Source organism: Dasypus novemcinctus, chromosome 12, assembly GCF_030445035.2.
Source record: "Dasypus novemcinctus isolate mDasNov1 chromosome 12, mDasNov1.1.hap2, whole genome shotgun sequence".
Classification (NCBI taxonomy): Eukaryota; Metazoa; Chordata; class Mammalia; order Cingulata; family Dasypodidae; genus Dasypus; species Dasypus novemcinctus.
This window is the reverse complement of record NC_080684.1, coordinates 5,213,177-5,225,192: the sequence shown is the minus strand read 5'-3', so window position 1 is coordinate 5,225,192 and position 12,016 is coordinate 5,213,177. Positions and strand designations below refer to the sequence as shown.

Below are 12,016 nucleotides of genomic sequence, written 5' to 3'. Positions count from 1 at the left end.
TTTCTTTATTTATAAAGTAGCTTTAGATGACATACATATTCCATCAGAAATAGAGGGGATTCCCGTATACCCCACCCTTCCCGCTAGCACACTTTCCCTCAGGAACAACATCTTTCATTAGTGTGGTCCATTTGTTACACAGCTACTGCTTTGTCTAATCCACCATGTCTCTTACCTGGAATACTGTGATAGCTCCTACCTGGTCTGCATTGTGGCCTGCTTGCCTCTGTGGTCCATTCTTCTCTTGTAGTCAGCACGATCCTGTGAAAGCCTAAGGCAGGTGTTGTCCCTTGTTACTCTTTACTGAACCCCATACGTTCCCAGGTTACAGTAAAATCCAGAGTTCTTATACTGAACTAAAAGGACCTCCACGATGTATGTACCAAGTTTTAGGAGCAGTTTTCTTGAGATACATTCACATACCAGACAATCTGTACAAAGTGTCCATGGTGACTTTTAGTATATTCAAAGAGTTGTGCATTCATCACCACAGTCAAGTTTAGAACATTTTCTCACTCCAGGAAGGAAAGCCCCATAGCTCTTAGCAGTCACCTCTCAATCCCTCTGTTATTCCCCAGCCTTGACTAACAACTAATCTATTTCCATCTCTATAAATTCATTTATCCTTACATTTTATAGTAATGAAATAATAGAATATGAAGTACTTTATGTCTGGTTTCTTTCAGTTAGCCTAATGCTTTCTTAAATTTGTGCAATTTTGTAATAATTAGCGAGGTTGTATATTTATAGTAAAGTCATGTGAAAAACACAATGTTCTCATGTATCCCTCCATTGATACCTTGCATTGGTGTGCTACCTTTGTTAGGACTGATGAAGGAAAATAAGATATTACTGATACCTACAGTCCATAGTTTACATGAGGGTTTCATTTTCCATATACCATCCTATTATTAACAACATGTCATAGAGTCATATATTTGCTATGATTCATGAAAGAACAGTCTTGTATTTGTACTGTTAACCGAGTCCATCATCCACAACAGCGTTCAGTTAAACAATCCTGTTTTGGCTTCTAACTTTCCTTCTGTAACGTATATTACCTTAAACTCCTCTCAACCACATTTATAAACATAATTCTGCACAGTTAACTACATTCCCAGTAGTGTGCTACCACCATCACTGTCTATTTCCAAACATTTACAGTCACCCGAAATAGAAATTCTGTGCGATTTAAGCATGAGCTCTCCATTCTCTACCCCCATTCTATCCCTTGGTAAATTAGTCTGGAGTCTAAATGTATGAGTCTGCTTATTATCATTAGTTACTATCCGTGAGAGCATACGATGATTTTCCTTTTGTGTCTGGCTTATTTCACTGAATATAATGTCCTCAGTGTTCATCCATGCTGTCACATGCATCTGGACTTTTTTCTTTCTTACAGCTGTATAATATTCTGTCATATGTATTTCCCACATTTTGTTTATCCGTTCATCAGTTGGTTGGCTTTTTTTTCTTTGTATCTTATTATTACAGTTTTTAATGTAAGAATTGTGCGTTGTTACATATACATAGTTGGATTAATTTTTTCTATCAAGATTGTGTCACTTAGCTACAGGGTTCCAAGTAGTTGGGCCGTTGCCTTTTACAAAGTGGTTTTCGGTGTTCTCCTAACAAGGTAAAAATCACTACAAGAGTTTGTGCGAATTCCATCAGAACATCACACTGTGTTTTAATTACCTGTTTATCAGCCTGCCATTAGTCTGAGAACTCTGTGGCTCACCTTCCCTTGTAGAATGCCTGGTACACATAGTTAGATAATTATTAGCTAAATGAGTAATGAATAATATTTTTATTTAAATGGTCTAAGTACATTTATCATTAAAAACCTCCAAATATCCTACTGCATAGTATGATTTTAAATTCTCAAGTTTAAACAATTATAACAAGGCTTTGTGCTAACTCATTTCTTACAAATTACGGCTTAGAGGCATTTTATTATAAAAATTGGTAATCATATGCATAAATTGATATGAACTTAAAATTCATCCTACATTTACTTCATTTCTTAGCCTGACCTTGTAGTAAATCTTTAGCTGCATCGATTTTGGCTGCTAAATAAGGAGATCCTCCCTTGCCTGGGTGATGTAAGAGCATAATTTGTCTATGAGCATCCCTTAGTTTTCCTTTATTGGCAGTAGGGCTTCCACCTAGTATGAATGCTGCCTCTGGTTTTGTCGTTTTGGGCTGAAACCCACCTCTGTAATAGCCACCACTGAAGGCAGATGTTGGGAGACTTTGAAAAACTCGTTTTACTTGAGGCTCCATTTGCTTCATGGCTTGCAAAACCTAACGGCCTGCAAATCCTGCAGCAGCAATGGTCAGTCCAGCTGCTACCGCTGTGCTGGCTTTAGCTCGGGTTTGGCTGTCCTGCCTCCAGCAGGAGCGCGGTTCATCCCAGCCCAGAGGCCGCGGCCACCCACGCCTCTACCAGAGAGCGAGGCTCACCCCTCCCGCAGCTACAGCCTTGGCAGCCCTTGTTGGTGGATATTTGCTTCTACCTTTTGTGTACTGTGCGGTGACCATTGGTATACAAATACTTGTCTGAATCCCTGCCTCTTCATTTGTTTTGGAAATATATCTAGAAGTGGAATTGCCAGGTCATATGTTAATTCTAAGTCTAACTTTTCGAGTTACTGCCAAACTGTTTTCCACACTGGGTGCATTTTTATATTCCTGCCACCCATGTATAAGGTTTGCTATTTACATGCTTCCTCATTAGCACTTGCTCTTTTCCAATTTTTAACATAATAGCCCTTTTAATGGGTGTGAAGTCATAAGTCCTCATGCTTTTGATGTGCCTTTCCCTGATGGCTAATGGACTTGAGCATCTTTTCATATGCTTATTGGCCCTTTGTATATCTTCTTTGAAGAAATGTCTGTTTAAATAATTGCCCATTTTCATGTGTTTGCTTGCCATGCCCCCTCCCTTGGAGGTTAGCCAGTGACTCTCTTCTGCTATTGTCACTGGCTATTTCTTTGTTGTGTAAATTCCCCCTCAGGACTTCCCTGCTTCCTCCTCCTCCTCTTCTTCTTTTTTTTTTAAAGTTTATTTTATTTATTTCTCCCCCCCTCCACCGTTGTCTGCTCTATGTGTCTATTTGCTGCGTGTTCTTCATCGTCCAATTCTGTTGTTGTCAGCGGCACAGGAATCTGTGTTTCTCTTTGTTGCGTCATCTCGTTGTGTCAGCTCTCTGGGTGTGCGGCGCCATTCCTGGGCAGGCTGCACTTTCATGGCACTGGGCGGCTCTCCTTACGGGGCGCGCTCCTTGCGTGTGGGGCTCCCCTACGCAGGGTCATCCCTGCGTGGCAGGGCACTCCTTGTGCGCATCAGCACTGCATGGACCAGCTCCGCACGGGTCAGGGAGGCCCGAGGTTTGAACAGCGGACCTCCCATGTGGTAGACGGACGCCCTAACCACTGGGCCAAGTCTGCTTCCCATCCTCCTCCTCTTTTGATCCCAATCGCCGGTCTTGTCTCCGCTGACGTAGGTAAATTTTTCGTTTTTCTTTTTGTGGTTGCAGGAGTGGACGTTGATCCTGGGACCTTATTGTGAGAAGCTGGCACTGCCCCCGCTGAGTCATGTAGTTAACTCCCGTGAGTTGGTTTATTCACTTGTTGTGCTAGTTTGTTTTTAGGAGCATTTGGTATGAATGTTAACTCTCCTACATGTCTGTAAGGCTCCATTAACTTTAGTTCAATCTTTTTTCCCCCGTGATCCTCAGTAAATCATTTTACTCATCTCACTTCCATCTCACTGACGCTTGCCTGTTTTACCTCCATTTTCTTATTGATCGCCCCCAGGGAACTTTTGAATTGTGGATTTTCTTTTCACTTTTGTTCATTTATTGAAGTATATCACTCATACCTAAAAATACATAAACTATAAATTTATAGTAATAGTTGTGAACTTACAAAACAAACATACTTAACGTCATCCAGGGCTCTCATACCTCACCCTCCCAGCAGTGCCTTACATGGTTGTGAAATATTTTTAACTAAACATTAAAGAGTATCCTCAAAATATTACTACTAACCAAAGCATCTTACCTTTGGTGTATTTTTCCCCTAACCCACCATAGTAGTATTATTTTGTAGGATTCATACGTGAACATAGGTAAACAGTGTGTATAGTAAAAGGTGTGAACTTATAATGTAAACATGCATACAGTCATACAGGGGTCCCATACATCAATGCTCCTGCAATACCTTGCATTGTTTTGCAACATTTGTTACAAATTATGAAAGAATATCATCAAAATCTTACTACCAACTATAGTCGTTATCTTACATTTGTTTGTTTTTCCTCCAATTGGGCTGTTTTTATTTTTTAAATATATCTTTATGACGGTAGTTATAAACCTAGAAAACAATCATGCAGATATGCAGAATTCTGATTCAACACCCCTCTATCAACACTCCACAACGTGGTAGCATATATGTTACAGGTTATGAGACAATATCATCAGGTTATTACCAAGGCCATAGCTTACAGTTGGCACGCTTTTCCATCCTCCCACATTATCAACACAGTACATCTTTGGCATTGATTGTGAATATTACATTATTATCATTAACCACAGTCCATAGGTCACTCCAGTTGTATTTTTCCCATGCTTCTCCACATTCCCACCACCCTGCAATAGTGATGTATATTTGCTCTCCATCACAAAGGACACTCTTGCATCTGTACCGTCAGCCACAGTTCTCATCCACCTCTGGTTTTACTGTGGTATTTAGTTCCTAGATGATTCTCCAGCTTTCTGTTAACTGACATTTACATCCCTAGAGTACACTTTTCAGCCATATTCCCGTTCATACACCGTCTGTTACTCACTATAATGTGTTACCATCAATTCTATACATTTCCACACTTTTTACAGTAAGGTTACTTAAAACTTCTACCTACATTAAACATCAGTAGTCCATCTCAGTCCTTCTCTTATCTCCTTTAAGAATCTACAACCCACCACAAGTCTTGAAGATATTTTCCTACATTTTCTTTTAGAAGCTTTATGGTTCTTGCTATTTTTTTTTAAAGGTTTATTTATTTATTTATTTCTCTCCTCTCTCCCCCACCCCGGTTGTCTGTTCTGTGTCTATTTGCTGCATCTTCTTTGTCCGCTTCTGTTGTCAGCGGCACGGGAATCTGTGTTTCTTTTTGCTGCGTCATCTTGTTGTGTCATTTCTCCGTGTGGGTGGCGCCATTCTTAGGCAGGCTGCACTTTCTTTGGCACTGGGCGGCTCTCCTTACGGGGCCCACTCCTTGCGTGTGGGGCTCCCCTATGTGGGGGACACCCATGCGTGGCACGGCACTCCTTGCGCACATCAGCACTGCGCATGGGCTAGGTCCACACAGGTCAAGGAGGCCCAGGGTTTGAACCGCGGACCTCCCATGTGGTAGACGGATGCCCTAACCACTGGGCCAAGTCCGCCTCCCGGTTCTTGCTCATATGTTTAGGTTTTTGTTCAATTTTGAGTTAATTTTCGTACAAGGTGTGAGGTAGGGGTCTGTATGAGTCACCCAAATGCGTCCTGATGCAAAATAACAGAAATGGGCTGGTGTATTAGTCAGCCAATGAAGTGCTGCTGCAAAATGCCAGAAATTGGTTGGTTTTTATAAAGGGTATTTATTTGGGGTAGGAGCTTACAGATACGAGGCCATGAAGCTTTAAGTTACTTCCCTCACCTAAGTCTATTTGGAGCAAATGTCTGCCGATGTCCGTTAGGGCTCTGGCTTCCTGGGTCCTAATTCCTTGGGCTTGCTTTTCTCTGGGTTCAAGGTTCCTTTCTTCCTGGGGCTGACTTCTCTTTCCTCTGTGAGCTTACTTTCCAGGGCTCCAGCTTATGTCTTGACCATCAAACTCCAGCATCAGAAACCCTCGCATCAAAAGCTCCAACTCTGTCCTTTGTTTGGCCTTTTATCTGTTAGTCCCCACCCACCATGGTGTGGGGAATCAATGCCCTAATGAGGTGGCCTAGTCAAAGCCCTAATCATAACTCAATCACGCCCATATACAGATCAGATTAGAAGCATAATCCAGTATTTCTTTTTGGAATTCATCAATTATCTCAAACTGCCAGAGTTAGGTTTCTATAAAGGGTATTTATTTGTGGTAGGAGTTTACGGATACCAGGGCATCAATCATAAGTTGCTTCCCTCACAAAAGTGTGTTTTCAGTTGTTGGATCAAGACGGCTGCTGACATCTGTGAGGGTTCAGGGTTCCTGAGTTCCTCCCTTATTGGGGCTTGCTTCTCTGACCTCTGTGTGCTTACTTCTTGGGCCTCCAGCATAAGGCTTCAGCATCAAGTTCCATCATCAAAACTCTAACATCAAAACCCCTCAACTCTGTCCTTTGCCATGCCTTTTATCTGTCAATCCCCACCCACCAAGTTCAGGTACTCAATGCCCAAGTGACATAAGAGGTTTACTTGATTAACTACTCAAGAATACTGAGTGCAGTATAATCTCATATGTCCAGAGGAAAAGACCAGTTTACAAACACCATCCAATATTTCTTTTTGGAATTCATCAATAATTGCAAACTGCTACACCCCACCCTCGAAATTCCAAAAAGACATCCCCAATAAAAAAAAAATTTAAGTCAGTTACAGTGCAAGTACTAAATCACATGGCCATCAATTTAAAGAAATACAGTTTGTGCTGGAGCAAAGTTTTCTATAGACCTGTGAAACTTACAAAACCATTCATCTACTTCCAGTACAGAAAAGGACAGACAAAGGGTAAACATTTTCATTATAATCAAGAGAAATTGGGAGGGAAACATGAGTCATGGGTACTCTACATTTCAGTAAAGCTGCCGGGCATCCTCCATTCACTGTCAGTCTTCGAGTTATTCTTCAGATGATGATTTCTTCTTCTTGGGTCCATATGTGGAACCACCCGTACCACTGACTTGTCCAATGGTTATTTTCTTGTTTCTACCCTCATGAAGCATCGTGGCATTGACCAAGGTCTAGGTGTCTCCCTCCAAGTGTGTTGGGGTGATTGCCACACCTTACCCAGTCTTTGGGTTAGAGTCTTAACCCCCCCCTAGTAGAGTGATGTGAAGACACCATTCTCCCTAACCTATGGCATACAACCTCAGCTCTCTCAGAGCAATGAGTTGACCACCTGGCCTTCCTTAACCTTCGGCATACAGGCTCAACCCTCTCACAGAGTAGTGAGTTGACGACCTGGCCTTCCCTAACCTTTGGGGGATGGGTCCACCCATCTCAGACCTGTGGGGTGCTGACTTTAACTGCCCTATTCCTTGGGGAATGTGTTCCACCCTCTCTGTACCATGGGGCAGCAAAACTCTCCCAGAACATCGGTCAGGAACATCCACCCTCTTCAACTGCTGGCAAAATCACCCTCTGTCCATATGAGTGGGGTTCCTCTCTTGTCCCAAGGTGATGTCCTAATTCCAGATCTCAACTTCCATGGTTTTCCTCTTAAAGCTGTTTCTCCTTCAATCTCTCCTTTCCCTGTCCTTTTTATTACAGGCTGACAGGTTTTTTTTGTTCATACAGCTCTTTCATAAACTTTGTTGGTTTAGCATGTAGTAAGCAGGGGTACACGCGTTCAGACAGTAAGCCGTCCCACAAATCTTTCCTAGATAAATATATCTTCAATCTTGATTTACTAGTTCCTAGTTTAGTTAAGTCCTCCAATGGGGCACTTCCATCAGGGATCTTCATCTCCAGAAGCTTGGAAATTCTGGAATCCGTTTCTGTTTTCTTTATTCCTGACAGTTCAGTCCTCAGCGTATCTCTCTTATCTAGCATTTTGCTATAAGCTGAAAGCAGACGCCAAGCTGCATTCTCCAGGTTCATTTGGAAATTCCTTCAGCTAAATGCCCAGGCTTGCCATTTTCAAATTCTGCCTTCCATGAAATACCAGGAGTTAATCTTGCTAAGTGCTCTGCAATTTTAAAACATGGATCGCCTTTCCTCCAGTTTCCAATGATAGTTTCATTGCTTACTTGTAAGGCATCATCAAAAGTCTCTTTAGCATCCGTATTGCTATCAGCAGTCTCTTCAAAGCACTATAGGTCTTTTCTTCCAAGTATCTCACAATTCCTTAAAAAAATACCCCTTTCCCTTTTTTAAAACCATTCCAGCATTTTGGTAATTGCCAAAGAACTTCCCCACACCTCGGGAACAAATTCTGTATTAGTCAGCCAAGGGGGTGCTGATGCAAAATACCAGAAATTGGTTGGGTGGGAGGTTACAGATGCCAGGCCATGACGTATAAGGTGCTTCCCTCACCAAAGTCTGTTTTTGCTTGTTGGAACAAGATGGCTGCTGCCATCTGCAAGGGTTCAGGCTTCCTGGGTTCCTCCCTTCCTGGGGCTTGCTTCTCTTACCTCTCTGTGCTTCCTTCTTGTGGCTCCACCTTAAGACTTCAGCATCAAACTCCAGCATCAAAACTCCAACATCAAAAACCCTCAATTCTGTCCTTGCCATACTTTTTATCGGAGAGTCCCAACCCACCCTGGGGCTGGTGCTCAAGGCCCTACTGACACAAGTAGGTTAAGTTTACTGAATCAAGTAAACCTGTGAATCCAGTATAATCTCATATACCCAGAGGAAAAGATAATTTACAAACATAATCCAAAATTTCTTTTGAAATGTATGAATAATATCAAAGTGCTACAGGGTCCTTTTTCTTTCTTTTGTCTACGGCTCTACAGTTCTCCCATGTAGATTTGTTGAATGGACAGTTCTGCCTGAGCTGGGTGTGTTTGACAGGTTTGTCCAAAATCTCTTGACCCTAGATGTGGTGGTCTGTTTCTGAAACCATCATGTTGTTTCCATTGGTCTGTGTGTCTTTCTGTATGCCAGGACCATGCTGTTTTTACCTCTGCAGGTAGGGAATATGAGTTAAAATCCAGAGTGAGAGTGCATATGGAAGTGAGAGTCCTCCAAGTTCGCTTATCGTTTTTATGATGTGTCTGGCTATTGAAGACCCCTCCCCATTTCAAATAAATTTTATAATCCTGCTTTCCTTTTCTTTTTTAAATGCTGGTGGAATTTTAATCAGATTGCACTGAACCTGTGTATCAATTAGAGTAGAACTGGCATTTAATATTAATTTTCCAGTCTACGATCATGGAAAGTCCTTCCAATTATTTAGATCTTTTTAAAATTAACAATGAGTTGTAGTTTTCTGTATACAGGGGCTTTGCAATGTTGGTTAAGTTCATGCCTAAACATTGAGGTTTTTTCTATCATCTTTTATTTTCACCACTCTTTTGATACTCTTCAGTTACTTTTACTGCTACAATCTTCATTTGTAGACTCTCTTCCAAGCCTCTCTCTCCTCTTTTTGTTTTTTCAAGCAGGAGCACACCCTTTAGTATTTCCTGCAAAATTAGTCTCTTCGTTATAAACTCTCTCAATTTCTGTTTATCTGTGAATATTCTATACTCATCCTCAATTTTGAAATACAGTCTTGCCAGATGTGAAATTCTAATTTCAAAGTTTTTCTCTTACAGTGTCTTAAATACATCATTCCACTCTGTTCTTTCGTGCATGGTTTCTGATGAGAAATCTGTGTTTAGTCTTACATGCATTGCTTGTCTCTTGCTGCTCTCAAACAGAGCACTGAATGAAAATGATTATAATGACAATATATATTCTAGTCAAATAGGTGGGCTTTAAAGAAAAATAGAAATCCTTTGTGCATTTAGAAAAAACCAAGTGGCATAATTGAAAGAACATTAGAATATCATCAACGTTTTGAAAACAGTGCATCGTGTCAAAGGAAAATGGAGTCATTAATTTTATACCCAAGAAAACTGATGTGCAAGTATAAAAGGCATGGAAGTCCAAGTATTACATTTAGTCCATGGGTCATGGGTCATAATGTTCCGTTGTTCCCTTCCATGTGAGTGAGCAGAGTTCAATAAAGGAAGTGTTTAGAAAGACATTGGCCTGAGGACAGATGCTAAGTATTAAATTTACAGTTGCTTGTTCAGCTATGACTCAATGAGGGTTCTATGAGAGAGGGAGTGTCCTTGGTGGAAGCCACCGGGAAGACAGACTTCATATAATCCAGGGAACTCTGTCTTTCTTTAGGGTGCTTATCTGTATATGTGTTTGTTTTATTGATCAATATTAAGAAAAAAACTAGTTGGGGTAAAATATTGTTTAATATAATACCTAATATTAAAAGTAAAGCCTTTTTCTAAAACTCACTTTAGATCTATTGTACTAAAACCCCGACTTTCACAGAATTGGCTCATTAGAGAAAGGGTATAAGGGGTCGAGTCCTGAGGCATCTCCATTTCTTTGGTTTTATGCCTCCTTTCAGTCTCCAAACAACAGATCTTCTGAGGTTCCTGCAAAGACCCTCAGTTCATGCATGGTCTTTGTAGCTGTCAGTACTAGGATCTGCAACACAAACACTTGTTCTGGAATCTGGGAAGGCAGAGAGAGGAATGGAGGAGGAAGCTGTCCATGTTGACCCTACAGACAGCTACAAGCCCTCTTCTCCAAATTGAGGAGCCTTTGGGTGAATGACCAAGCACCCTAGGGGCTTGTATGGAAGGGGTCTCTGTTCCCTGTGTAGTTCTCAGGACACCTTTCACTTCCTGTGTCTGTTTTCATCAGCTAGTTCTATACTTCACGTGCATGGTGACATAAGACATTAATTGCAGCTACCCTTGTGTTCCCTTCAGTATTCCTGAATTTCCTGAAATGCCAAAAAGAAAGCTAGGAAAGCCGTGGATTCCATGTGCACTTGTTTCCCTTCTTCTCTTCTTCTGATTCCACATTTCCTCTTCTTTCTTTTCATCTCTTTTTACTTCCCAAATCTCTTTATTTGACCCTAGTACAGGATAATTTCTAGAATCAGACTTGTTCTGGAACAGTGTTGACAGCTGGGGGAGGGAGGGGGGAAAAGATTTATGCGTGTCCACGTGGCCCAGTGCAGGAAAACCCGCAGTGGCCTGAGGAACGTTGTCAGGGAGGGGCATGAGTAGAGCTTGGGGGACAGGGCAGCCCTGTCTGGCTGGAGCTGTGGGTGCTGAGAGGAGCAGGGAGCCCTGGGCCCTGTGGTCCAGAGACGCTGTGGTGGGCCTGGTTCATTCCAGGAGAGCAGGTCAGCAGAGGGGGAGAGCCAGGGTGTGAAACAGGCCAGTCAGTCGCCCCTTCCCCAAGTCCTCCAGAAACCCTGCCAGGCCTTGGGCAGTGCTGAGGGGCAGCTGGACAGCACTTTCTCTCAAATGGGAGCCAGTTCAGTTTCATTCCTAATCCTGGAATTTTGGATTTGGGTGAAGAGTGGAGGCTAGAAGTGTGTCCCAGGATATGTCCCCCACTGCCCCTCTCACTCACACCTCCTGCCTTGACCCCACATTCACAAGCACCCCCACAGGCTTGCACATAGAGAGTTCCAAGTCCCTGTACCCAGAATCCATGCCAGCTTACGGGACCACTGATGCTTATAAGAACGGTAGTTCTTTACCTGGAATATCAGTTTCTCTAACCATACCCCAATCCTTGTTTCTTCTAGCATATGGAACCAGAATGATTCTTCAGACAAAGCCAGCAGTCAGTCTCTTATCTTCTTATACAGATTTTTCCTCAAAAGTGAGTGATTCCAGAATATGCACTGTTTTTGCTTGCTTTTAGAGTCATGCCCAATTACAGAAATGAAAACTCTGTATCAGATCATGCTGTGTAGTGTTTGCTCAGGTCCTGTGTTCTCTTGGTGCTTTAGAAGAATAGGTGGGAAACGGTGGTTAAGTCAAAGGCCCCATAAGGAAGTATCAGGACATCTGTGGAAGGGCCAGGCTTGGCTTTGCCCGGACATACGTCTCTCAAGTCCATGTTGCTTTGCAATTACAGAATTCTTAATAGATGGAGGGAAAAGTGTTGCTGAGGTAATGACCCCTACCATATAGTTAATAATCTGCTGCTGCCTCTTGAGAATCCCTTTTTATAAAGGGGTCAATTTGAATAGGACCCGATTTGACACTTTCTTCTCGTACA

At 42.1% G+C, this 12,016-nt stretch overlaps 1 long non-coding RNA gene across 1 annotated transcript in view; it reads left to right on the top strand.

Annotated features, from left to right (window-relative positions):
• The window catches only part of LOC139440111 (uncharacterized), a 50,247-nt gene extending 38,552 nt beyond the window's left edge, over positions 1–11,695 (top strand). The window contains exon 2 of the long non-coding RNA XR_011650165.1: positions 11,538–11,695. This is a non-coding gene — a long non-coding RNA (uncharacterized lncRNA). The remainder of the gene's footprint in view (positions 1–11,537) is intronic.
• Positions 11,696–12,016: the final 321 nt, after the last annotated feature.